Genomic DNA, 25,791 nt, shown 5'->3' on the forward strand with positions numbered 1-25,791 from the left:
GCGGTCGGAATCCCCATTGGAGCACCGCCGGCCTGTCGGCGGTGCTCCCGCGGTCCTCTGCCCTGGCGGTCAAAGACCGCCAGGGTCAGAATGACCACCATGGTGTTGAAACATTGTCCGGTTGATACTCTTCCCATTCCCATTTAGTTCCTTTGGCTTGGGGATACCCATCTTTGTCTTGGTAGCATACTTTATTAAGGCGAAAAAGAAGTCCGCCCTCTGTAAGTTTTCCAGATGCAAAGAAAAGCGTATGCCAAGCTTGACAAGAACCATTGTGTGAAAAAGGAAGAGAAATGAAAGGTGTTCCTCCTTTCTTTTGATGCCCAGGTATCATTCCACATACCCAACAGTTAGTAGTATTTGTAGAATTATGAGTATGATGCAACATCTGAATGAAAGTATTATTGAAGTATGATTGACGGTGCTTCTGCTCCTGATAGGGAAGCGTAAAGTAATAGTGATCCTGTGGTACTGGAGTAGTGGCAACAAAAAACTCACGAGCAGGAGCCTTCTTTTCAACAAACCAGGTGATTATTGCTATAACCTCCAAAACAACAACAAACCCCATAGTACTAATGATCAGTTTGTTATTCATTTTAGTGATAGTGATAATCGACCCTTTCAGAAAATAATTAAAAACAATCGTTGGAGCTCTTATCCCATGGCAGCCGCTGATTTATTCACCACGGGCCAAGACGGGTGCCACTACTCTAATGCATGGCTGATCCCCCCGCCACATTGGCTCTCCGTTTCACTAACGCAGGGCGGTAGCTCAACCAGTTTTCTCCAGCACTACGGGGTCTTTCCTCGGTCTCACATTATATCGCGACACTCCAGAAATCGTATGGTCCGGGAAGAACTCCGCAGATTCGTCAGGTGATATAGCACGGCCTTTCTCCGTAGTCAAAATCTCTTGATGATCGGTCAGCACAGCAGGTTCCACCAAGGTAGGTAGCACTCTCTTGCAGTGAGTACTATGGACCCAATTCTTTCGGTTCATCACTCCAACTGCTGTCCTTATCACAAGGAGCACCTGCTCTGGGCCTCGCCACCTTGGTTCCAAGCTGCTTGATCTTTCAAAGGACTTAATCATCACCTGGTCACCACGGAGTTCATGGCCTACACCTGTAGATCTGTCAGGAAGGGCTTCTCGAACCTGTTGATGAATAGAAACCAAATTGTCGGTTAACTGTGCCAAATAATCATTCATCAGGACACAAGGTACATCATATACAGAATTTGGCTTAGGAACTCCCCAAATGTTCATTGGCCTTCCAAATACTATTTCATAGGGGGTAAGGCCTGTTTGAGAGTGTGGCACTGACCTAATAGACAATAATGCCAATGGTAATGCATCCGGCCAAGTTAAAGATGTGGAACCTGTATCTTCGCTAACTTCAGCTTCAAAGTAGCATTATACCATTCCACCAACCCTGCTGATTGTGGGTGGAAAACCGCATGGAACTTCTGTTTGATCCCTAATCCTTTCAGGACATACTTAATAACTTCCCCAACAAAATGAGGTCTGTTATCATTCCATAAAACACCAAACCTAGGGAAAAATTCTTTCAAAAGCACCTTCGCTGTGGTAATGGCAGTATTATCCTTTGTGGGGTACGCCTCTATCCATTTACTGAAGGCACACACCACCACCAAGACATACTTTAAATTGTTGCAGCGTTCAAGATAAATATAATCCATTTGTAGAACTTCGAAAGGTGCAGTTGGTGTAGCAAACCCTCCCGCAGGAGTTCGTGTCCCTTTTCCAGGATTGTATTGTAAACAGATCAAACAAGACTGTACTACTCTCTTAGCTGTACTGGAAATTTCTGGATGCTCCCAAACTTGCGTAAGCAACTTCGTTATTGTTGAAGCTCCAACATGTGCCAGCCCATGTGCCATCTGAACCATAGGTTGTACAAAAGCTATAGGCAATTTCCATTTATCCATCTGCTAATTCCGGCAACAGCCCTCATCATCCAATTCTCCTTCTTCAGACCATTGCTCACGTTCTTTCACAGAAGCAGATTTCTGTATATCTAATACGTCTTGTCTAGCATTATGCCAACGTTCAGCTTGTGACTTCACTACATACATAGAAGTAGTACTTTGCTGCATCGCAGTCTCACGTGCTACGAGGTCCGCAAGGGCATTACCTTGCCCTATCTTATCGGTCACTTTCTTGTGTGCACTACATTTCACAATAGCTAGTTTCTTTGGATATGTCAATGCAGTCAAGAGGTTATGCACTAATTCTCTGTGCATTATCTGCATCCCGTGGGATGTGAGAAAGCCTCTCTCCTTCCAAAGCAAATCAAAATTATGAGCTACTCCAAAAGCATAGCGGCTGTCTGTGTAAATGTTCACACATAAGTCAGTACTAAGCTCACATGCTCGTGTCAAAGCTATTAGTTCAGCTACTTGAGCTGACTTCTGTGGTATACGAGCTGTCTCCACTACCGTGTGTATTGTGGCGATTGCATATGCAGCTGAGGTCGTACCGTCTGGCAACTTCAAACAAGACCCATCAACCCACAATTCCCCGTCTACATCTGGAAGGGGCGTATCTTGTAAATCAATACGACCCTTTGTCTGTTCTTCGGTAAGGAATATACAATCATGTGTTTCTTGTGACTGAGGCTGAGTCACCGGATATGGCAACAAAGTGGCTGGATTTTGTGTTGCACATCTCTTCAGTGTAATGTGTGGAGCCAGCAATGTCAATTCATATCCTGTCAGGCGAGCGTTAGTTAAATGTTGCGTCTTTGTTTGATTTAAAAGAGCATCAACCGCATGAGGTACTAACACCAACAGCTTATGTGACAAAACTATCCCTTCATTCTGACGTATTGACACAGCTGTTGCGGCAACTGAACGAAAACACCCAGGCAACGATCGAGCAACAGTATCAAGTACTGCTGAAAAATATGCACAGGGACGCTGCTTATCGCCATGTGTCTGCACTAAAACTGCCAATGCACATCCATCTTTCTCATGTACGTAAAGTGCAAAAGGCTTCATGTAATCTGGAGTACCTAACACTGGTGCTGAACAAAGGGCTTTTCGTAGCTGCCGGAAAGCAGTCTCACATTCATCTGTCCATGGGAGGGGCATTGGAGTATCTTTAGTCAAAAGTGCTAGCAAAGGTTTGACAATGTGTGAAAACCCTAATATCCATTGCCTACAAAAAGAAGTAAGACCAAGGAATGCACGAACATCTTTCTGAGTAGAGGGTACTGGTGTGTCTAAAATTGCTTGAATACGATCTGATGTAAGTGCACGGCCCTCCTTAGACAAAAGGTGACCTAAATAGGTTGCCTTTGGTCTACAATATTGCAATTTCTTTCGTGTCACTTTATGATGGTGTGAAGCAAGAAAAGAAAGTAAGGACAAAGTGCACTTTTCACATTGCTCAGGGGTATCAGCTGCCAACAAAATATCATCAACATATTGTATGAGAGCCACACCTTCAGGCAAAACAAAAGAATCAAGTTGTCATTTTAACGCTTGACTATAAATACTAGGACTCTCAGTATAGCCTTGAGGAACTCTGCAAAATCTATTTGATTGTTTATTCAAAGTAAAACCAAACAAATATCGGCTGTCAGGATGAATAGGGATCGAAAAGAAAGCATTCTTCAAGTCTATCACAGAGAACGTAGTTGCTGTCAGGGGAACCAAAGTAAGAAGTGTTGTGATGTCAGATACCACAGGATATTGTGGTACCACAATCTTATTGACTTCTCGTAAATCAATAATAAATCGGTAAATCCTAGTATCAGTATCCTTTTTCAGAATAGGAAGAATCGGACTGTTATAAACATTATAAGGAACTTCCTCAACAACTCCAACTGCAATAAGATCATGCACAATTCATGTGAGTGCTTCTTCGCTCTCTTGTGGCAATACAGCTCCCTCCTTGACACTAATATGTACCGGTGGAATAATCATTTTTCCCACATCAGTATCTGAAGTAGCCCACAAAGTACTAGGGAGTGAAGCTAATGCAATATCCTCTTTAACCAGCCACACTCTTTCCATCACAGGATGATTATCATTCAAAATAACACACATACCTTCAGGAGAACATCGTATTGTAGCCCTGAAATACTTGAGCATATCAAGACCCACAATATTGTCTGGTGTATTTGGAGAAAGCAAAAATGGACATGGAGCAGTAAATTTATCAACATGGAATGCAAGTGGTTGTGACAATGGGCTAGGGGAAGGTGTTCCATTGAAACCTATCGATGTAATGGTTAAGCCAGACAGGGGAGCCCTTGGAATCAATTGTTTAGACAAGGCGCTACGAGTAGCTCCTGTATCAACCAGAAACTGATCAGTAGAACCCAAAACATGTGCTGTAACATAGGGACCCCTCTGATCTACTGGAACTTCAACTGATTCCTTACCCCATCCTAGGCAATCCTATGCATAAGCAGAATCTTGGAAATCAGGCTGCACATAGTTAGACATCTGGTATTGGTTACGTCTATCAAAAGTGTTAAACCCATCCTGCCCTCGTACATTAGCATCAACCCTAGCATGATCATTCGTGCTTCTTCTAGGCCCTGAATATCCTGAGCGATTTCTCATTTGTCCCCGACCACGTGAACACTGCTGAACACGTAGTGCTGGACAATCGGCAGCCCAATGCCCAAATTTCTTACAATATGCACACTGATCAACAGACAAATTTGAACGAGTGTAAGAAGAACGATAAGATCCACGTCCACCTCTATCACTACCTCTAAAAGGCGGACCATAAGCTTGAGCCAACATAACCTTCGTCTTTAATTCTTTAATCTTTTTATCTTCGCTACCTTTTGCTTCTAATTCCTGACGTTCATAATACTGAGCCATAGTCAAAAGAGAAACCGGAGTAGAGGTAGTCCATGAACTTTCACTAGCTTTTAGATGACTAGCTATTCCTGGTAACAGATTTGCGACATATTTATTGATAAACAAATGTCTACCCGTATCATCTGACAATAACTGGCCGCTAAAATCATGAAATGCTTCTTCAAAGAGTGTAAAGAAATCAGAGACCGCCGATTCATCTGCCTTTTGCTTACAAGACGCTAAAACAGTCCAATCTATCTTTTTAGGGGGAATAATAATTTTTAACTTAACTAATATGGCTGCGGGAAGATCTAGAATCAACTGATATGGCTTTTTCGCAGGTTCCCTATCTCAGGCCATCTGTTCTAATTCTTTCCATGACGCCCCAAAAACTACACGATCATCAACTTTACAAACAGTTCTCCACATATCTGGCGGTAATATCAATCTGAAAAATAAATCAATGTCAGTCATAGTACAAGAACTAATTGCTCCCTCAACTTCCTCATAAAAGGCGGCTGGATTTTTCCGCGGGTCAGGTAATGCAGTTTTAAGTGCCATTACATCTGCCCTATTCCAAGGAGTATACACCCAATTATAAATAAAATAACCCTTAACATCAACAGAAGTTTTATCATCACTTGTACCTAATCCTTTAGGAGGAACATATAAAGGTGCGGCCTCCCGCATTGGTTTCGCGTGAACTATCATAGTGTTATCTGTTCCGAAGATGGAAGCTTGCAGCCCGCTGGTCTGAGATGTCCGTGCAACTACGTCCACCGCCCTTTTCTCCTCTTGCAAATGGACTGCCACAACACATAATTTCACCAAACGCCTTATTGCATCAGCCACCTGGGAGAAAACAAAAAGACCATCACGCATTTGCTTATGATCAGCTTCTACATCATCGGGCTCTAACTCATCAGAATATTTCCGAAATAGTTCAATAACTTCTGTGCCAAATGCCTCAGTAAAATATAGCTGCTCCTTTTCCGTCCACCCTTTCATGTTGTCTAAAAGTTCAGAAGCAGAGACAGCGCTACAAATTGTTTTACGAGCAATAGATCTAAGCTCAGACACACGGTCAGCAGGCAACATAGAGCGACTGTCTCGTATCTTCTGTTGCTCCGAACCGGAGACCTCAGCTAACTCATGAGGGGCAGAAGGAACGACATACGGAGGTGGAGGGCGATCTAGTAACAAAAAATCAGCGTGTGGTTTATTAAGGATAGGATAGAGAGTTTGCCTAACAGTGTATTGGCCATTTACCTGTAATTTACGTTCTTTCTCTTCTATCTCCTTTAAGTCATTTATGTCTTTCTTTCTCATTTCCAATGCTTTCACATATACATTCTTCCGCTGCTCTTTCTCAAGCAAGGCTTGCTCATGCTTCACTCGTCCACGCACTTCTTTCTCCCACATTCGTACACAGTCAAACATATCTTGCCTAGACCTTCGCTTACACATACATTGTTCCACATACTCAATCTTTCGCAAATCAAATGACCCATGCATAGGCCAAAGTAACTCAGGATCCGCACAAGTGTATTTATTCCATAATGTGCTGTACATTATAGAAAAAAGACCATGTTTAACATACATATCTCTATTGGGCGTCCCCTCCGGGGGTGCCAGTTGCGATTCTTCCAGTCTAAAATTGGTACCATTACAAAAGCAACACATCCTACGAAGTGCGCTAAAAACAGGCATGCCAAAAATAGTGCAGAAAATGCAATATTATAATCAAAGTAGCACTTAAGGTGCCGTTCAAATCAAAATTAAATTGGAGAAAATTCTCCTCATTACCTGCCTATATAAATTGCAATTTATATATCAATTCAAAGGACACAAATTGACTAGTCACCCAAAACACGAGAGCCACAGTAAGTGGTGCTAAACTTCATTACCAAACAAATGCATCAAAACCCACAGCAAGTGCCGTAAAACGTCTCTTACCAATCACAGGGCATCCAGGTTCCAACTGCCAAGTTCTAAAATCGACCAAATGGTCACTGCATGACGAATGAACAAAAAGGATCTCAGTCGAGGACCGGCGCCACCTGGATGGTCAAATCAGAAAGAAGGGAAAAACGCCGTGGTTGCCAAGACTCGGTTCTCCTCAGGCATTGATCGTCTGCAGTGAGATCCCAATCCTTTGTCGCGACCAATCCGTCGGGAGTCCGAGTCGTCGATGAGTCCCTGTTCGGGTGCCAATTTTTCGAAGTAAGCCTCAGCCAGGCCTACTAGTGCAAGGAGTTCGTCCTTCTCTGCACAAAGTCCTCAGACCATATAGGAAGAAGTTGGCACAGAAACTGAAATAAAAGACAAAGGGCCTGATTACAACTTTGGAGGGCGGTGTTAATCCATCCCAAATGTGACGGATATACCACCTACCGTATTACAAGTCCATTATATCCTAGGGAACTCGTAATACGGTAGGTGGTATATCCGTCACATTTGGGACGGATTAACACCGTCCTCCAAAGTTGTAATCAGGCCCAAAGTTTATTAAACCTCATGAGGTGGTACTACAGTTCAAACAGCACCCTTTGGTAATGTTTGAAGTAGCCCACTGAACTAAGAGAGCATGGTCCTTTTATACCCACTTAGGGGCTAAAAGAAGGTGGTACAATTATAGAAGCAAGACTTATATACATATAAGGTCATATGGAAATACACAGTCGACAGGTAGGAGGGCTAACACTTTTCAGGGACTAGTTGACACATTACTGTCTGTTACTGATTACTAACAGCTGCAGATCTTACTGGGCATGTGCGATAGTGGGAGATGCTAAATATAACTTGTCACTAGACAGATTTTCAAGAGTAGTTACAGAAAGGTAGGACAGAGCACATGGCGAGCACATGGCAGCAGGTGGCAGAGAAAATGGCTGCCATGAATACAAAATGGGTTCCCCGAAATGTTCACAATAGTTGCTAAATACAAGATATCTTCTGCTAATGCTTAATCTAATCGCTACTGATTTACAACAAGAGGTCCCCGGTCTTAGAATGCTGTACTTACCTAATCGGCGTCGCAGGCAATGCTCGATCCTTTTGAAAAAAGAAACCGCTTTAATAGCAACAGATGTCACCAATTCATAGTTACTTTGAAGCTACCCGTTTTATCCGATCCTGCTCTTCCCGCGCCATAGAGCCATCACAGTAAACACTGTAAACGGACTAAGAGATAAAAGACTAAGGTGGTCATTACAACCCTGGCGGTCAGTGTTAAAGCGGCAGTAAAACCGCCAACAGGCCGGCGGTAAAAAAAATGGAATCACGACCGTGGCGGAAACCGGCAGCATAGACAGCCACTATAACACTCCGACCGCCACGGCGGTACAAACAAACACCGCGGTGGTAACCGCCAACAGACAGGCGGAAGACAAGATTCCGCCCACTGTATTACAACAGGCCAACCCGCCACCTTTTCCGGGGCAGATTCACTGTGAACAAAAACACAGCGGAAACAGGACTTGGAAGGAAAAACGCTCACCTCTACACACCTCATGAGGAACTAGGATGCCATGGAACCCGAACTCCAGATTCTCCCAGCCTTTATCTTCCTGCTCCTCTACCAGGAACAACAAAAATATATATATACATATTTACACCATAAACAAATATATACACCAAGAATACAAGTCCAAGGTATTCCACCATCATAGTCCGTGGACCACTGGGCCCAAAATGCATGGGTGAGGCCCACACTCAATACCCGATCAAAACGGAGAGAACACTGCTGGGGCAACAGATAGAAATACAACAGGCACCTCAGGGGGAAGGGAAGGGGGGACACCTCAGCCGGATGAGTGCACGACGCCAGATCCACGAGGGGGCTCCATGCCCACTGCTGTATCCTGGGGAGTGCAAAGCCACAGTCTCACAAGTCTTTCCAGTGGGTGGGTTGCCCACTGCTGTATCCTGGGGAGTGCAAAGCCACAGTCTCACAAGTCTTTACAGTGGGTGGGTTGCCCACTTCTGTATCCTGGGGAGTGCAAAGCCACAGTCTCACAAGTCTTTCCAGTGGGTGGGTTGCCCACTGCTGTATCCTGGGGAGTGAAGTCTTTACAGTGGATGGGTTGCCCACTGCTGTAGCCTGGGGAGTGCAAAGCCACAGTCTCTCAAGTGGATAACAGTCTCCACTGGTTCTGGAGGGGGCCTTGTGTCCAGAGTGCTTCATCCTGCCAAGAACAGAGATAGTGGATGTCTTTCTCCACTGGTTATGGAGGGGGCCATGTGCCCAGAGTGCTTCATCCTGCCAAGGACAGAGGTAGTGGCTGTCTTTCTCCACTGGTTCTGAAGGGGGCCTTGTGCCCAGAGTGCTTCATCCTGCCAAGGACAGAGGTAGTGGATGTTAATCTCCACTGGTTCTGGAGGGGACCTTGTGCCCAGAGTGCTTCATCCTGCCAAGGACAGAGTTAGTGGATGTCTTTCTCCACTGGTTCTGGAGGGGGCCTCGTGCTCAGAGTGCTTCATCCTGCCAAGGACAGAGGTAGTGGATGTCTTTATCCACTGGTTCTGGAGGGGGCCTTGTGCCCAGACTGCTTCATCCTGCCAAGGACTGGGGTAGTGGATGTTAATCTCCACTGGTTCTGGAGGGGGCCTTGTGCCCAGAGTGCTTCATCCTGCCAAGGACAGAGGCAGTGGATGTCTTTCTCCACTGGTTCTGGAGTGGGCCTTGTGCCCAGAGTGCTTAATCTGCCAAGGACAGAGGCAGTGGATGTCTTTCTCCACAGGTTCTGGAGGGGGCCTTGTGCCCAGAGTGCTTCATCCTGCCAAGGACAGAGGTAGTGGATGTTAATCTCCACTGGTTCTGGAGGGGGCCTTATTCCCAGAGTGATTCATCCTGCTCGTGGCGGCCTCAGTAGCGTCAGAAGCTTTAGCGCTCATTGGCCTGCGGTGCTGGTGACGGCGGTGTCCTGTTCAGCGGTGCTTGTGGCGGCGGTGTCATTGGCAGTGGGGCTTGTGGCGGCGGTGTCCTGTTCAGCGGTGCTTGTTGCGGCGGTGTCCTTAGCAGCGGTGCTTGTGGCGGCGGTGTCCTTAGCAGCGGTGCTTGGGCGATGTCCTTGGCAGCGGTGCTTGTGGTGGAGGTGTCCTTGGCAGCGGTGCTTGTGGCAGCGGTATCCTTGGCAGCGGTGCTTGTGGCGGTGTCCTGTTCAGCGGTGCTTGTGGCGGCGGTGTCCTTGGCAGCGGTGCTGGTGGCGGTCTTGTCCGACGTGCAGGTTTTTTCTGACTTGCTTGTTTTTCTGTGCCCCTTCCCCACCTTGGATGGTGGCGCAGCTGTCTTCCCACTCCCAACTGTACCCCTGGGAGAAGCTTTGGTGGTAGATGTTTTGCTTCTCTCCAGCCGGGCCTGGCCAACTTTTTGTGCTTTTGAGGTGGGGGATTGTCCGTGGTCTGGCTCCTTGGCACACTGGCTGCCCTGCTGTTTGGCACACTCCAGAAACCGGTTACTATTGGCACCATTTTTCCTGCAGATGTTGTGGCTGAGGTGCTGGGTTGGGACCTTGAAAGGCAGGCCCTAGGGGAATGAAGGGGTGGGGGAGGTGAGGGGAAGAGGTCAAGGTTGGACAGGAAAAGTTTTTTGGACACACTGGGACGGGTAGATGGAGGGGGTTTGGGAGTGGAGGAAGAGGTAGTGGTTGTAGGAGGTGTACGTTTGCTGACTTTGGGTGAAGGTGCATGGGCTGGAGGCTGTTGTGAGGTGGATGGCTGTTGAGTAGGTGTGTGGCTGCGTTTGTGTACCTTGGGAGGTGGGCTCACAGACACACTGGGAGAGGACACAGGGGATGTGTGAATGGTAGTGGGGGTGGTGACTGCACGTGAGCGGGGTGTGGTGGTGGGTGTGCTGGTGATGGAGGTAGTGGCTGAAGATGTAGTGCATGCAGGTGTGAGTGGAGACGAGATTGGGAGGGAGGAGGGAGATGAGGAGGAGGGGGACACAGTGGAGGCAGTGGATGTTGGTATGTCTGCATGTGTATGATGCTTGCGGGAGTGCTTGTGGGATGTGTGGTGCTTATGTTTGCCTGAGCTTCCCTTGTGTGTTGACGTGTGTGCATGCTGGTCTGATGGTGTGCTTGGGATAGGCTGAGGTACAGGGGTTTGGGTCTGGGTGGAGGAAGTTGGAGGGGGGAGGCTAGAGACAGGGACAATGGCTGCCATCAGTGCTGAGGCCAGAGTCTGAAAAGCTCGCTTTTGGGCTGCCTGACCAGAATGAATGCCCTCCAGGTATGCATTGGTCTGGTGCAACTGCCTCTCTACACCCTGGATGGCATTCAAAATGGTAGACTGCCCAACAGTGAGGGACCTGAGGAGGTCAATGGCCTCCTCACTGAGGGCAGCAGGGCTGACTGGGGTGGGGGCTGAGGTGCCTGGGGCGAAGGAGATGCCATCCTTCCTGGGTGAGCGGCCCTGGGGCACACGCCGAGGGGCTGCTGGGAGGGTGGTGCTGGTAGGGGGGGTGGCGGCTGTACCTGTCGATGCGGTGGGCACAGAGGGGCCCACCACCACAAGGGAGCTCCCATCAGAGGAGGAGTCCGTGTCGCTGGTCTCAGCTTCTGTCCCCGCCGTGGAGCTCCCCTCGCCCTCTGTCCCACTGGTGGCTATTGACTCCGTTGTGTCGCCCTCCAGGGCCATGTGGGATGCAGCTCCCTCCTGCTCCGGTGGCACTGCTCCTCCGCCTGATGATGCTAATGCACACAAGAACAGGGAGACCATAAAAAGGGGGGAAGACAGAAGAAAGACATGTTGAGTGCATCCAATACCGCTACAGTTGGCGGACACTACAGACACAGAAGCCCCCTGCACTACACTGTGCACTTTGAGTTCCCTAATTAATCACAGGGACATGGGTTACAAGGCCTATGCCCAATTGCTGCACACATGGAAGTCACAGGAGCCTGACTAGGTGTAGTTCGCTCTGAACACAGGTGGGGTGGGGTGCCACAGGGCCTGCCTTAAGAAAGGACCTTGTCTTCTAAACTTGCCCTGGCCTAGGAGAACCCACAGCCCACCTCCCCCACCCAGACACCTACAATGCGCGCTGAATCAGCAGAATTAGAGTGTAGTCACCCCCTTGTGGCTGCTGTGATCCCCTCAAGCGCCCATCCAATTCCGGATACGCCACCGCCAGGATTCAGAACATCAGGGGGGTAATGGCACTACTGGCACCCGTCCCGCGTTGGGAGGCCATCCCCAGCTGGGCCTCCGCGGTCTTCTTGCTCCAGCGGCGAATGTCCTCCCATCTTTTACGGTAGTGGGTGCTCCGCCTGTGGTGGACCCCCAGGGTCCAGAGTTCCTTGGCGATGGCACACCAAATATCCTTCTTCTGGTGGACGCTGACCTACAGGAATAGTACAGGGGAAAAGCAGAAGATATAACCGTCCGCACCGTCACAGTCATTGGCCCGCACCCCTACCCTTGCCATGACGCACATGCACTCACTGTCGTATCATGCACGCCTCATTCTCCCCCCCCATCTTTCATCAACACCACTCCACACAGGCATTGCCCATTCGGCATGCTCACTGTGTACTTACCTGTTTGTCTGGAGGACCGTAGAGTAGCGTGTACTGGGGGAAGACCCCATCCACTAGTTTCTCCAACTCCTCCGTGCTGAAGGCAGGGGCCCTTTCCCCAGACACACGAGCCATTGTCTCTTCCAGACTGAGGTCACAGCAGCACTTGCAGTGTAGGTCCTCTACTGTCGAAGATCAGGTATCAAGTGATTGAACAGAGAGAAAATGGCGGTGACGTCCGCGGCAGTGCGTACTGTCACCGCCGGCGTACATCGTCATTGGCTCCTGGGACCCATAGGGTCCAATGTTAACCAATGCAGGATTGCGCCGCGGTCTTCGACCGCCTACCGCGACGATGTACAACGCCACCGCAGTTACCTCATATCCCCTTGTCCCACATTACAGGTCAGGCAGCTGCCATTTCAGGGGGCCACATGGCATTAATTTTGACTGCGTCACACATATCTAGGCCTTGCTTAAACACTAATACAGCCATATATCGATTTTCAAACATTTTGCTATAAAGTTGTGTTCACGTACCTCAGTGTTGGTTGACTCGCTGTTCTCCTCCATAGAGCACGTCCGCTGGGGCAGGTGAGGAGATGGCGGCATCCTCCGGTGTACAGACCGCTGGTGGACCTGTCGACAATGGAGGAGCGACATGTAATTGTCACATACAGACTTGATAGTACCACAATCCTGGAACTGTGTGCCCAGTTGGAGCCAGACCTGATGTCAGATATCCGCCATCCCACAGGAATCCCCCCTCTAGTGCAGGTCCTGTCAGTACTCCATTTCCTAGCAAGTGGGTCTTTTCAAACAACAGTGGCCATTGCATCAGGGATGTCCCAGCCTATGTTCTCCAACGTGTTGTCCAGAGTGTTGTCTGGTCTGCCCTGCTGAAACACATACGCAGATACATCGTGTTCCCTCAGGTGGAGGATTTGCCTACAGTGAAAGGTGACTTCTATGCCCTGAGACATATCGCCAACATAATAGGTGCCACTGATGGGACACATGTGGCCTTGGCCCCCCCGCAGGAGTGAACAGGTGTACAGAAACCGGAAGAGTTACCATTCTATGAATGTACAGATGGTGTGTTTGACCGACCAGTACATCTCCCATGTAATGCCAAGTTTCCTGGCTCAGTGCATGACGCTTACATTCTGCGGAACAGCAGCATCCCTTATGTGATGGGCCAACTCCAGAGGCACCGTGTGTGGCTATTAGGTGAGGACATGGACCCAATACAGTGTGACTAGGTGTCTGGGGATGTCTCTAAGAGTTAGTGTGTGTCTAACAGTTGTCCCTCGCCATTTGCAGGTGAATCTGGCTACCCCAACCTGTCATGGCTACTGACCCCAGTGAGGAGTCCCAGGACAAGGGCAGAGGAACGCTACAATGAGGCACATGGGTGAACTAGGAGGATTATAGAGAGGACCTTCGGCCTCCTGAAGGCCATGTTCCGGTGCCTCCATATGACTGGTGGTTCCCTATTCTACTCACTAAAGACGGTGTGCCAGATCATCGTGGCCTGCTGTATGCTTCACAACTTGGCTTTGTGATGACAGGTCCCTTTTCTGCAGGAGGATAGTCCAGATGGAGGTGTTGTGGCAGCTGTGGAGCCTGTGGACAGTGAAGACGAGGAAGCAGAAGAAGAGGACATAGACAACAGGAACACGGTGATCCAGCAATACTTCCAGTGAGACACAGGTATGAAGACAACACTGCCTGCTACATCTGATTTAATTCTTCTACCTCTCATCTGTCTGTCATTTTAACCCAGTGTATGGACACTGAGTTGTCACTTTCCCTTTCGATTTCGATTTCACAGATGTGGGTCCCACTGTGTGACCTCTGCTTTGGTTACGCATGGACTAGAGCTGTGTGACATAGGTATGTTGACATTACATTGGATATAGCATTTTTCCACAGTTATTGCAAATACACATTTTCGAAAGCACAGACTGACTCCAGATTGTTTTGTGATTTAAGTGTGTTTATTTAAGTGCAAAATAGTGGAGGGGGTTGTAAAATGGTCAGGGGCGATGGTGGAGGAATCTCCATGGCAGAGTCCAGTCTATTAGTCTCACAGGTGCATTGTCCAAAGGGGCATAAGAAGTGGAGCTAGGGCAGTTTAGGTATGGACAGGGTGACAAAGTGGGACAGAAGGATGACAATCAGGGTGGTCTCATTTCTTGGCGGGGGTCTTGGCATTGTTCTCGGTCTTTGTCCTGGATCTCAGGGGCTGCTTGCAGGGTGGTTCTCCATCTGCAGGGGGCGGGGTGCTGGTGTCATGGTCCTGTGGCAGTGCCTCCTGTCCACTAGCGCCGGCAGAGGTGGTGGGCATTTCATCGTCCAGGCTAGTGTCAGCGGCCCCTTGTTGTGCCACAGTGTCCCTCCTGTTGTTGACGAGTTCCTTCAGCACTCCTACAATGGTGCCCAGGGTGGAATTGATAGATTTGAGTTCCTCCCTGAACCCCAAATACTGCAGCCGCTGGGTCTCCTGAAACTTGGCCAGTGCCGTTGCCATCGTCTCCTGGGAATGGTGGTAGGCTCCCATGATGTCGGAGAGGGCCTCGTGGAGAGTGGGTTCCCTGGGCCTGTCCTCCCCCTGTCGCACAGCAGCCCTCCCAGTTCCCCTGTGTTCCTGGGCCTCTGTCCCCTGAACCGTGTGCCCACTGCCCCCAGGTCCCTGCTGTTGTTGGGTTGGTGGGTTTAGCCTGGGTTCCTTGTAGTGGTGGACACACTGCTGCTTGACGTGTCCTGGAGACAGAGGTATGGGCCCGCTGGGTGGGGTCATTTGATAGACTCATGATTTGTATTTGTTCCAAGGGTGTTTATTTAAGTGCTCATACGTAGAGGGGGATGTGCAATGGGCTGGGGTGATGGTGGAGGAATGTCCAGTTAGAGTCCAGTCTGTTGGTATCACAGATGCAGTGTCCAATGGGGCATAGGAAGGGGAGTAATGGCAGTTCAAGGTGGACAGGGTGACAGAGTGAGACAGAAGGGTGACAATCAGGAGAGTCCTATTTCCTGGCGGGGGTCTTGGCAATGTTCTCTGGCTTCTGCCTGGATCGCAGGGACCGTTTGCAGGGTGGTTCTCCTTCTGCAGGGGGTGGGGTGCTAGTGACCTGTTGGTCTTGTGGCGGGCCTCCTGTCCACTAGTGCCAGCGGAGGTGGAGGGCTGTTCTTCGGTGTTGCTAGTGTCAGGGACCCTTTGTTGTGCCACTGCCTCCCTCATGGTGTTGCCCATGTCAGCCAGCACCCCTGCAATGGTGACCAGGATGGTGTAGATGTTTTTTTAGGTCCTCCCTGATCCCCAGGTACTGTCCCTCCTGCAGCCTCTGGGTCTCCTGCAACTTGTACAGTATCTGGCCCATGGTCTTCTGGGAATGGTGGTATGCTCCCAGGATGTTGGTGAGTGCCTCTTGGAGAGTCAGTTCCCCGGGCCTGTCCTCCCCCTGTTGCACAGCAGTCCCCCCAGCTTCCCTGTTGTCCTGTGCCTCTGTCCCCCGTGTGCCCACTGCCACTGACCCCAGGTCCTTGATCATCCTGTGTTTGGGGGTTGCCTGGGGTCCCTGTAGTGGTTGACACTCTGCTGATTGACGTGTCCTGGGGACAGTGGCATGGGCCAGCTGGTTGGGTGCTGTGCTGGTGTTTCCTGAGGGGGAGGGTCTGTGGTGGGTTGGGACTGTGGCAGGGTAACTGACTGTGCAGAGTTCCCTGATGGGCCAGGTTGGTCATCGTGATCCAGGCGTGCAGAGCTGCTGCCATCACTGTGGGCCTCCTCTGGGGAGGGACTGGATGTTGCTGGCAACTCCTCTCCGGTAATGTTGAGTAGGGGTCCTATAGGGATGAAAATGGAGTGTTATTGTATCTGCGTGTGCCATCTTGTGCATGGGTGTGTTTCCCTGTATGGTTTTGATTGCCCTGTCAGCTTTGCCTTGTGTGCGTGGTGATTTTGTGGGCTAGGTGATTCTCTCTAATGGGCATGCTGTGTTGATGGGTGTCCATGCAGGTCTGTGATGGGGTCCATGGATTGGTGTTACATGCAGGGCTTGGTTATGGGATGGGTGGGTTGTGATAGTGGGGTATATGTGAAGTGGTGGGGTGAGGGTAGGGGTAGGAGTTTGTAATGGCATGTAGGTAGGGTGGGGGATATAGTAGTAAAGATATGACTTACCAGAGTCCAGTCCTCCTGCCACTCCTGCGAGGCCCTCAGGATGCATTATTGCCAAGACTTGCTCCTCCCATGTTGTTAGTTGTGGGGGGAGGAGGTGGGGGTCCACTGCCAGTCCTCTGTACAGCTACATGGTGTCTAGCAACCATGGAATGCACCTTCCCCCGTAGGTCTTTCCACCTCTTCCTGATGTCATCCCTTGTTCTTGGGTGCTGTCCCACGTCATTGACCCTGTCCACGATTCTCCGCCATAGCTCCATCTTCCTAGCAATGGACGTCTGCTGCACATGTGATCAGAATAGCTGTGGCTCTACCCAGATGATTTCCTCTTCCATGACCCTTAGCTACTCCTCTGAAAACCTGGGGTGTCTTTGGGGTGCCATGGATGTGGTGTGAGTTATATGTGTGAGGATGTGTGGGGTGATGTGTGGGGTGATGTGTTGTGGTGTGTGCTGTGAGGTGCGTGGATGGTGTATGGGTGATGGTGTTCTGTGGCTCAGATTGAGTGGGTGCTCCTGGCTTGTTTCTCTCTCTGTTTGCAATCTTCTTTCGTAGAAAGGGTTGTGGGTAATGTGGGTGGGTGTTTTATAGTGGTGTGAGTGTGTGGGTGTGGTGTGTGTATGTGTGTCAGGTGTGTGTAGTTTGAATTGTCCAATGTGGTGGTGTTTTGTAAATGTGTGGGTTTTTGAGCGCGGTGGTGTGTACCCCCAATGGTTTACCGCGGTTGAAAGACCGCCGCAGTGATTCGTGGGTTCTGATACTGTGGGCATATTCCTTTTGGCGTAACGGTGTGGGTTTTGGTACCGCCAATTTATCACTGACCTTTGGGCTGGCAGACTTGTGTGGGTGTCTGTATAGTGGCGGATTTCTCTGTGTGGGTCATAATACCCGTAGCGGTAAACCGCCGCGCTTACAGTATCTTGGCAGCCGTCAGCACAGTGGTAGGCAGCATTTACCCCCAAGGTAATAATGAGGGTCAAAATCTTAACATTCAAATTCAGTGACTGATATTCCTGGGTGGGATAATCCTCACCTCCGTGTCCTTAATAGAATGGAAAATTCATGGGACGAATGTTAGTAAACTTTTTATTCTATGTCAGGACCGCAGGAACCGATTATGCTGGTTTAAAGCTTAATGAACACCAAAGAGGAAATATCACCCATCAGTTTGTAATAGAATTGTTTAAAAGTAGATTCACAGGGCACGTTCATTGATTTCATGATATCTTGAATAGTCAAACCCGACATATAAAACAGAATGAGCCCTAAACACCCGAGGATCGGTCCCAGCTTCTGCCATTACAGATTTTAACCATCTTGCAATAGTGGCAGATGCCACTGGATTAAAGGGCTTCTGCAAGGCAATCAATAACTGACCAGATGCATCATTTCTCAATGCATAAGTACAACCTTCATATGCTTTTAAACGATTAACTACACATAGTTTATCATTAGCAGAAAAAGCTTGATAATCAATTTGTTTTGACAAGGTTTTAGTTCTGCTAGTAAGAGTAAAGGAAACTCCCTTCGGAGTAAATACTCTAACTGCAGCATCCAAAACTCTAACAACCGAAGTCCTTCTGCACGGGGGGAGACAAAACAGCATAGCTAACTTAGTTGATAACTGCTTCCTGGTTAACTGGTCATTATTTAGCCATCTTGTAAAGAGATCTAAGACCAAGTTAATTTCCTTTAAAAAAATACTTAGGTCTAGGATGAATAGTAACTCTAATACCCTTAAAAAGCTTACATATGATGGGGTTCATCCCCGCAGGATATGTCTTGCTGAAATAGCAGAGCGAAAACTGTTCACTGATTTGTATGATAACCCTTCAGTTGCCTTCTAGGACAATAATTTCACAATGTGAGATATCCCTACTGCCGCAGTATCAACGTGTCACCCCAAGTGCCAACTTATCCAGCATCCCCATGAGGAGGAATGCCTCTTCCTAGTGGAGGGGGCCAGGCTAATTTAATTAATTTGGAAGCCGCATCTAAAATGCCTGGCAAACGCCACTTTTTCCAGAAAGCCTCCAGACCATCAGGGACAGCTGCTCTGAAACCACCATTGGACGCAGCTCCCCTTGAGGGCCCTGGAGCATCGTACGAGACCAAAGAAGAAGAGGAGGCTCGCACATCAAATCCAATAGGACTGGCAACCAAGGTTGTGCCTTCCACGCAGTGGTGACTAGCACCACTTCTGCTACCTGAAGCATGATCTGAGTCGCCTTCCTGGGATTCATTGCGAAATGAGGAAAGACATAATTCAGGTCCTTCCACCAATCCTGAGAAAAAACATCCATCGCTCATGCTAGCGGGTCTGGTCTCCAGCTGAAAACTCATCCAATTGGCGATTCAGTCTGGATGCAAACAGATCTATCCTGCAGGGACCCCAAACCTTCTGGATTAACTTGAACAACTGGAGGTGGAGCTTCCATCACTGTGATCTATCAAGTATCTGGAATTCCAATCCGCCACCACATTGGAATGCCCCAGAATATTTCTGCCCCTATAGCTATCCTGTGGCTCAGGCAAAAATGCCAAAAGTCCTTGGCTGTCTGCACTAAAAGACATGGGGGGTTATTCTAACTTTGGAGGAGGTGTTAATCCGTCCCAAAAGTGACGGAAAAGTGACGGATTTACCACCAGCCGTATTACGAGTCCATTATATCCTATGGAACTCGTAATACGGCTGGTGGTATATCCGTCACTTTACCGTCACTTTTGGGACGGATTAACACTCCTCCAAAGTTAGAATAACCCCCATGATCTTGTACCCCCCAACTTGTTGATGTACCTCACCACTGATATATTGTCCATCCTGAGGTGGATGCAACAAGACATCTTTTTGGGAGAGAGAGTCCTGATGACAAAGGACCTTGCAAGAAGCTCCAGACAATTGATGTGGTGTTCTAATTATTGAAGAGACTATCTGCTGCCTGTTGAGATATCTCTGCAATGTGCTCCTCAACTGCCGGAGTCTGACTCTATAACAACTTCTGGCTATGAGTCCTTGTGTCCCAACCACCACCAGAGCTCTGCTTTCACGTCTTCCATCAAAGGAACTTGATTCGTGTAAGCCAAACCCTTCCTCAGGTTGTAATTCTTTTTTTACCTCTGAAGTGCTCTGTAGTAGCGTGGACCCAGGGATATTGCTTGGGTGGAAGAAGCCAACAGACCCTCAAGGTGAGCGATTACCAAAAGGGAGACTGTTTGATGGAGGAGAACTGACTTCAGTTCCTTAGTGATGTCCCGTAGCTTGGTCTCGGGGAGTCTCAAATGAGCTGACTCCAAGTCAATCACAACCCCCAAAAACTCTATGGATTGAGATGGACAAAGCAGTGATTTGGTCTTGTTGATTACAAATCCTAGGGCTTGTAAACAAGATATTGTCATCTGCAAGTTTAAAGTGACCAACTCCTGGGAGTGCTCCATTATCAGAATATCATTGAGATAAATTATCATATGTACTCTCTTCTCCCAGAGGTGGGCTATCACCGGTTTCATCACCTTGGTGAAGCACCAAGGAGCTGAATAAAGCCAGAAAGGAAGGACCAAATATTCCAGCCATTTGCCTTTCCACCTGTACTGAAGGAATAGTCTGTGTGGAGAAACAATGTGAATGGATACGTAGGCGTTTTTGAGGTCCAAACGTACCATCCTGTCCCTTTTCTGCAATAAGTCTGTCAGAAGATGGGTACCTTCCATCTTGAAATGTCTGTATGTGATGCAGTAGTTAAAATCCTGCAGATTCAAAACCAGTCTGTATCCTCCCCTCTCTTCTGTACTAGAAAGATGTTACTGCAGAAACCCGCAGGATGAGGATCGCAATAGATCAATGTGCGCTTCTGCAGTAAATCTTTCATTTCTGCGTCTCTAAAAGCGGATTCTTGTAGAGAAAAATGAAGTTAGAGCAGAAGACCCGGTGGATGGGGCGTCTGATTGAACTCCAGCCAAAAACTCTGAATGGTTTGTAATACCCATGTAATTTGAGTCAAGAGGCTCCAATTGTGTACAAAGAAATGTACTCAACCCCCAACTGAACCATGGAGGCATGGATGACTCTAACCTGTGGAATGATTGGATTGGAAGATGGTTCTGGGTCCGGTTCTATTAAAGCGGCATCTGGAGAAGAAATGTCTGGATGGAAAGAAGGTGCCACCTCTCATGGAGTCCTGCCAGTCTTCCCGACCACGTTCATAAGTTCCCCTGGGAAGCCATTGGTAGAAAGGATGGCCTGGTGAGCAGCCCCTGCTTTGCCCGGCCCATCCAAACATTTTGCCTGGAATACCTTTTTAAACTTGAGTTCGCCTTGTCTTGTTGCATAAAAGTGGTAGCGTATTTTGAGATGTCTTTCACAAGTTTGTCTCTGAAAAGCCGAGCATCTGCTAGTGGGCCAGCCTCCGTCACAGCTAGCTCAGTCAAGTTCATGTCCATAAGCATCAATAGCGACTTTCTTCTTTCAGAGGGTAAGGCACAGTTGTTATTACCCAGCAGGAATGTAGCCCGTTGGATCTACTCTGCCAGAATATTGGGGAAGATCGGGGAGCCAGTTTCCTTGGCAGTTAAAGCCATTTCCAGTATTTTTGCCAAGTTACCTGAAAGATCAAGCATCTTGTCTTTGCACATCCCCCAGTCATGGTCAATTCCCTTTTTGGGGTTCTTGGTGAACTTTTTTTTAGAAAGATTAGCAAGCTGGAGTCAATTTCCGGATTCTCAGCAACTTTGTATGGAAGATCCAGTCTAGGGCACTCAACCGTGAGTCTATTGCGGACTTCTTTGTCAAACCCCTTGTGCAGTTTCTCAAGTAGATAGTATGCCACCACTGGACAGGGTACTCAGTAAGAAGATCTTGGATGGACAATGTCCTCTGGGTTGAAACTGAATGAGTTTGCAGGTGAATAGGAAGAGACCAGAGGCCTTCAAAGGGTGGATTTTTGGGACGTGTTGCACCTCGGAATGACAGTGTGATTAGAATGAGTAAAGTCAGTATGCCCAGGATCTGAGTCTTTGTCATTCTTGCGCTTGGACTGAGGTCCTCTGGAAGTGGAAGGTGCCGAACAATATTGATGATCTCCAAAAGAACTTTGGGAGATGGTGGACAAGGTGTCATCATGAGACCAATCAGACGACTTAGCTTTTGCCTTGCGAGGCAGATCTGAATTGCTTGCGGCAGGTTTAGGGGCAACTTGTTGAACGTACCCCTGTTGTTAGGCAAACAGCTCCAGCTGGGCCATAACGTGCTTCAAGGCTACTGCCAAGGCCTGATTAACAGTGAGAGGGACCGTATTTCAATTGCTCTGTTAGTGAACTGCTGCACTGAAGCATCAAGTGTGTCAACCAAATTATCTCCTAACTGGAGTCCTGTTGGTGGCCTCATGTACAAAGGCCTTTTGCATTTCTTAGTGGGCAGAATCGCAATTTTGCCCCTTTAAGAAATGCAAGACAGCCTTTTTTCAGGTACAAAGGCCTTTAGGGAATTGCCAAATACAATTTCTGCCCTGTAGAAATCGCATTCTATGATTCCCTAAATATGAAATCGCAGATAGGGATTTCCTATTTGGTATTTGTGGGCACATGTACAAAGCATTTCCTAAATGCAAAATGAGCATTTAGGAAATGCAGTTACCATTGACTTCAAGCCGATGGTAACCATGTGCAATTTAAAAAAAGCACCCCAAGATGCTTTCTTTAAAGTGCAGTAGAGCATATACGTCCCTCTTGGGCATATGTGTACTCTACATGTGCACCACAATTTCTGGGGTGCACCAAGGGAGGCCTTTTGCCCATAGCCATCCTTGGTTTTGCATTTCCCGTATAGCGATTTCTTATTTGGGAAATGCAAAACTGGCCCATTGTGTCAAATGACATGGGATGTCTTATTTGTGATTTCCTAATAGCGATTCCTACTTTGTAGGAATAGATATTAGGAAATCTGTATCTTAGTACATAGCATTTTGCACTTCCTAAATAGCGATTTCTATGAAGTTGCTATTTAGGAAATGCAAAATAGCATTTTCGTACATCTGCTCCCTTGTCCCTCTTCATAGTAGCGTTCATAGTCCTCCTCCGCAAAAGGCACCCACTCAGATGAGAAAGGGAAGTGATTGATGATAGCCAATTCTATCCAGAGGGATAATTATGTGGTAGTCAACCCCAAGTGCAATAGGAAATCAGTGTGTTCTGACTCCTCAGCGTGTGCTGTAATCAGAATTCTTGCAGCCCACGTGGAAAAACGATCGCGGGTGTCAAGGAGAGCTTGTATATATGTGTAAACAGAGCCTACACTCAAAATATGAGCACAACTCTGTTCTTGCAGCTTGAGCTGGCGTCTAGTCAGCACTGATAGTTTTTTAAAAATATTTGCGCGGAGCAGAGCATTGAAAGAACGTGTCGGCCAGAAGAAGTAGAAACAGAACTGCGGGTAGCTCTTATGGAGTCCAAATATAGATTTATTGGGCTATGCGCATGTCTCAGGCTCAAAGATCGGGGCCAACCAAAGAAGGCAGCGAAGCAAAATGGCCAGGTGCAACAGCAAAGAGAGACCCGAGAGGGTCTATGGCGAAGACCACAATCAAAGAAAACAGGGCTACATACCAGTTAGACAAGTCGGTGTCCTCCCTCCTCCCAGTCGCGAGGGCCGAGAACGGGGATACAAGCAAGACTACCATGCCTCGATGCAAGCTGGCGCAAATAGGGCAGTGAAGTTTAGCAGGTATGCAAGAATGTTAACCCACAAAATATAGGCAGAACACAATTTGAAATATGCAGAAAACTCAGAGGCTATCTGAAATGAGCATATGTTTATCGTAATATATATAGAGAAGCACTTATCTCGACTACAGAGCAGCAAAGACAGAGGCTCTCAAGATGGTGTTGACAGTACTTATGTGGTATACTGGGCCATAATTGGTGGTTATGGGGCAGAGCATCAAGGGATATGTAGTTCGTGCTATATTTAAAATGTTTTCTTCGGCTGCTGTTTTTTGAGTAGTAAGGAAAGAGTAGCATAATCGGAGCCTTCGGTCCTGACATAGAAATTGCTAGTCCCTGAGATTTTTTAAAGTTTGACTCATAGGCAACCGGTGGTGAACGTATAAGGGGGAATGGGCTATGCAGTAGTTGCTAATCGCATGATGAAATGCTTCATAGTACAGCACTACTAGGTACATTTATCGGCACTTTGTTAGTAAATGTAACAGTCGGGAATGGAGCAGGATGCTAGTTGTTAAGAGCACAATGAAATTGCTTACTATCAGGCACTATTTGGCACATTTGTTTGCACTCCGAGAGTAAATGCAGTAGTTGGGCATGGAGTGTTTTATGACACATTTAAAGTTACATGCACAGTCGGATGCATGAAATGCTCATTTTCTTTTAAAAACCTTTATTTATGCATTTTCATTCAGTAACACAGCACAGAGTGCACGGCAATAGGTGCCAGTATCATAAACCACAAATTTAGGGAAGAAATCGCCAGTATGTCAAGTATGAAGAATCAACACAGCTGTTGAGACAGCAAGCAAATTCTAGATACCATGAATCCAAACAATTCTCACTCAGCAGTATCAACTCTCTTACATAGGATATGGTTGTATCTCCTCACCACTCCGAGTCCAAGTCTGCATCAGTATCACTGTAGTGATTAACAGAATCCAACATCACTCCCAGGCTACCAAATGCCCCATCACATTATCATCAGTACGAAAGAGTTTCATATGTTGTTCCTCAATGACTCCCCATTCCAATACATCCTTCACCCATAATATCTCACTAGGATGCTGTGGCCCCATCCATCCAATCGCTACTCTACGCTTTGTGAGGAGCAATGCCAGTTGTAGGAGCTTGTACGAGATCTTGCATCCCTGGGGCCGCCATACCCCTCCTAGTAGGCATGCACCACGTCATAGGGACAGCTATTCCTACTGCTTTGGAGATGTGGGGTACTACTGTTTCCCAGAACCCATGGACCTCCACACAGTCCAAGCCACATGAAGGAAGGTGGCCCCCTTTTCCCAACAATGGGCACAGCTAGCACTCTTAGGATCAATACAGTCAGGCTGGTGTTATGTATGTGTGATGCAAGTAATTGAAGTGGAGTGATTTAAATCGATCATCACAGTTTACTGCTTTTACTACAGTAAACTGCACTCATGATCCCAGTCTGAGTCGTCAATAGGTTCCCCTAGGCCTGCCTCCCAGGCAGCCCTTGCCTTTTATTCCCTGTTTGTTTGATCCCCTCGGAATGCTCTGTAGAATAGGAAAATAAGGTGTTTACCCTTACCCCAATGAAACAATCCCCCCAGGGTCTGCGAGGGTGCAGGGGCCATTGGGTGTGCCTGCCAAAGTTCTTTTGCACTATTTTCCAATTTAGCATAGTGAAGGAAGTATCTCCGTCCTACCTCAAATGTGGCCTGTGCTTCTTGAACTGTGAAGAAGATTTTCCTAGGATATAGGTCCACTGCTAGAAGACATTCACCCTCTCTCCACCATTCCATGGACATATCCCAGTCAATAGAATGGAAGGGCTCCAAATCCCATAAGGATAACTCCCTGTCGAAGGGGCTCTTCACAGTACTTTCTCCACCACTGTTTTCCATACATGTGCTGTATGCCAAACCACATAGGACACCGGAGCATCTGCCGGACCGCCTCTCATTAATAGATGCAGCAACGTTTCCCCCCTCATCGCTCCCTGTAGGAGCCACTTCTCCCTGTTGTCATCACCTGTAAGTCACCGGGCAGCATGCTGTAGATGCGCTGCATAATAGTATAGTCATATATTTGGGAGAGCCAGGCCAACCTCCTCCATCACCCTTTTCAGTACAAATAGGGCAAAACTGCTACGTTTCCCTGCCCACACCAGTGAGATAAGTATGCTATCTAAGGTCTGATTTTTTTTTCCATGCAGTGGAAAGAGCACGTTTGGTATGAGATAAAGACATCTAGGAAGGAAGATCATTTTTGCCGCTGCTGCCCTCCGATTGGGGAAAATATTCCAGAAGTCAATCGATTTAGTGAGATCCCCCACTACACGGTCAACATTAATGCGCTGATGATCCATCATCGTCTTGGTGACCATGATGCCCATGTGCTGGAAACTCTCATGTTCCCATCAGATACCCAGGTCTGGCAATTGGGTCCGTGGCACCGGGGCCAGTCTCCAGAAGGAAAACAGGAGCGGTTTCCTAAGATTTACCCGTACGGCTGACACAAGTCCAAAGTTCTCAAGGTGCTGCATTA

Source organism: Pleurodeles waltl, chromosome 2_1 (genome assembly GCF_031143425.1).
Source record: "Pleurodeles waltl isolate 20211129_DDA chromosome 2_1, aPleWal1.hap1.20221129, whole genome shotgun sequence".
In the NCBI taxonomy this organism is placed as follows: Eukaryota; Metazoa; Chordata; class Amphibia; order Caudata; family Salamandridae; genus Pleurodeles; species Pleurodeles waltl.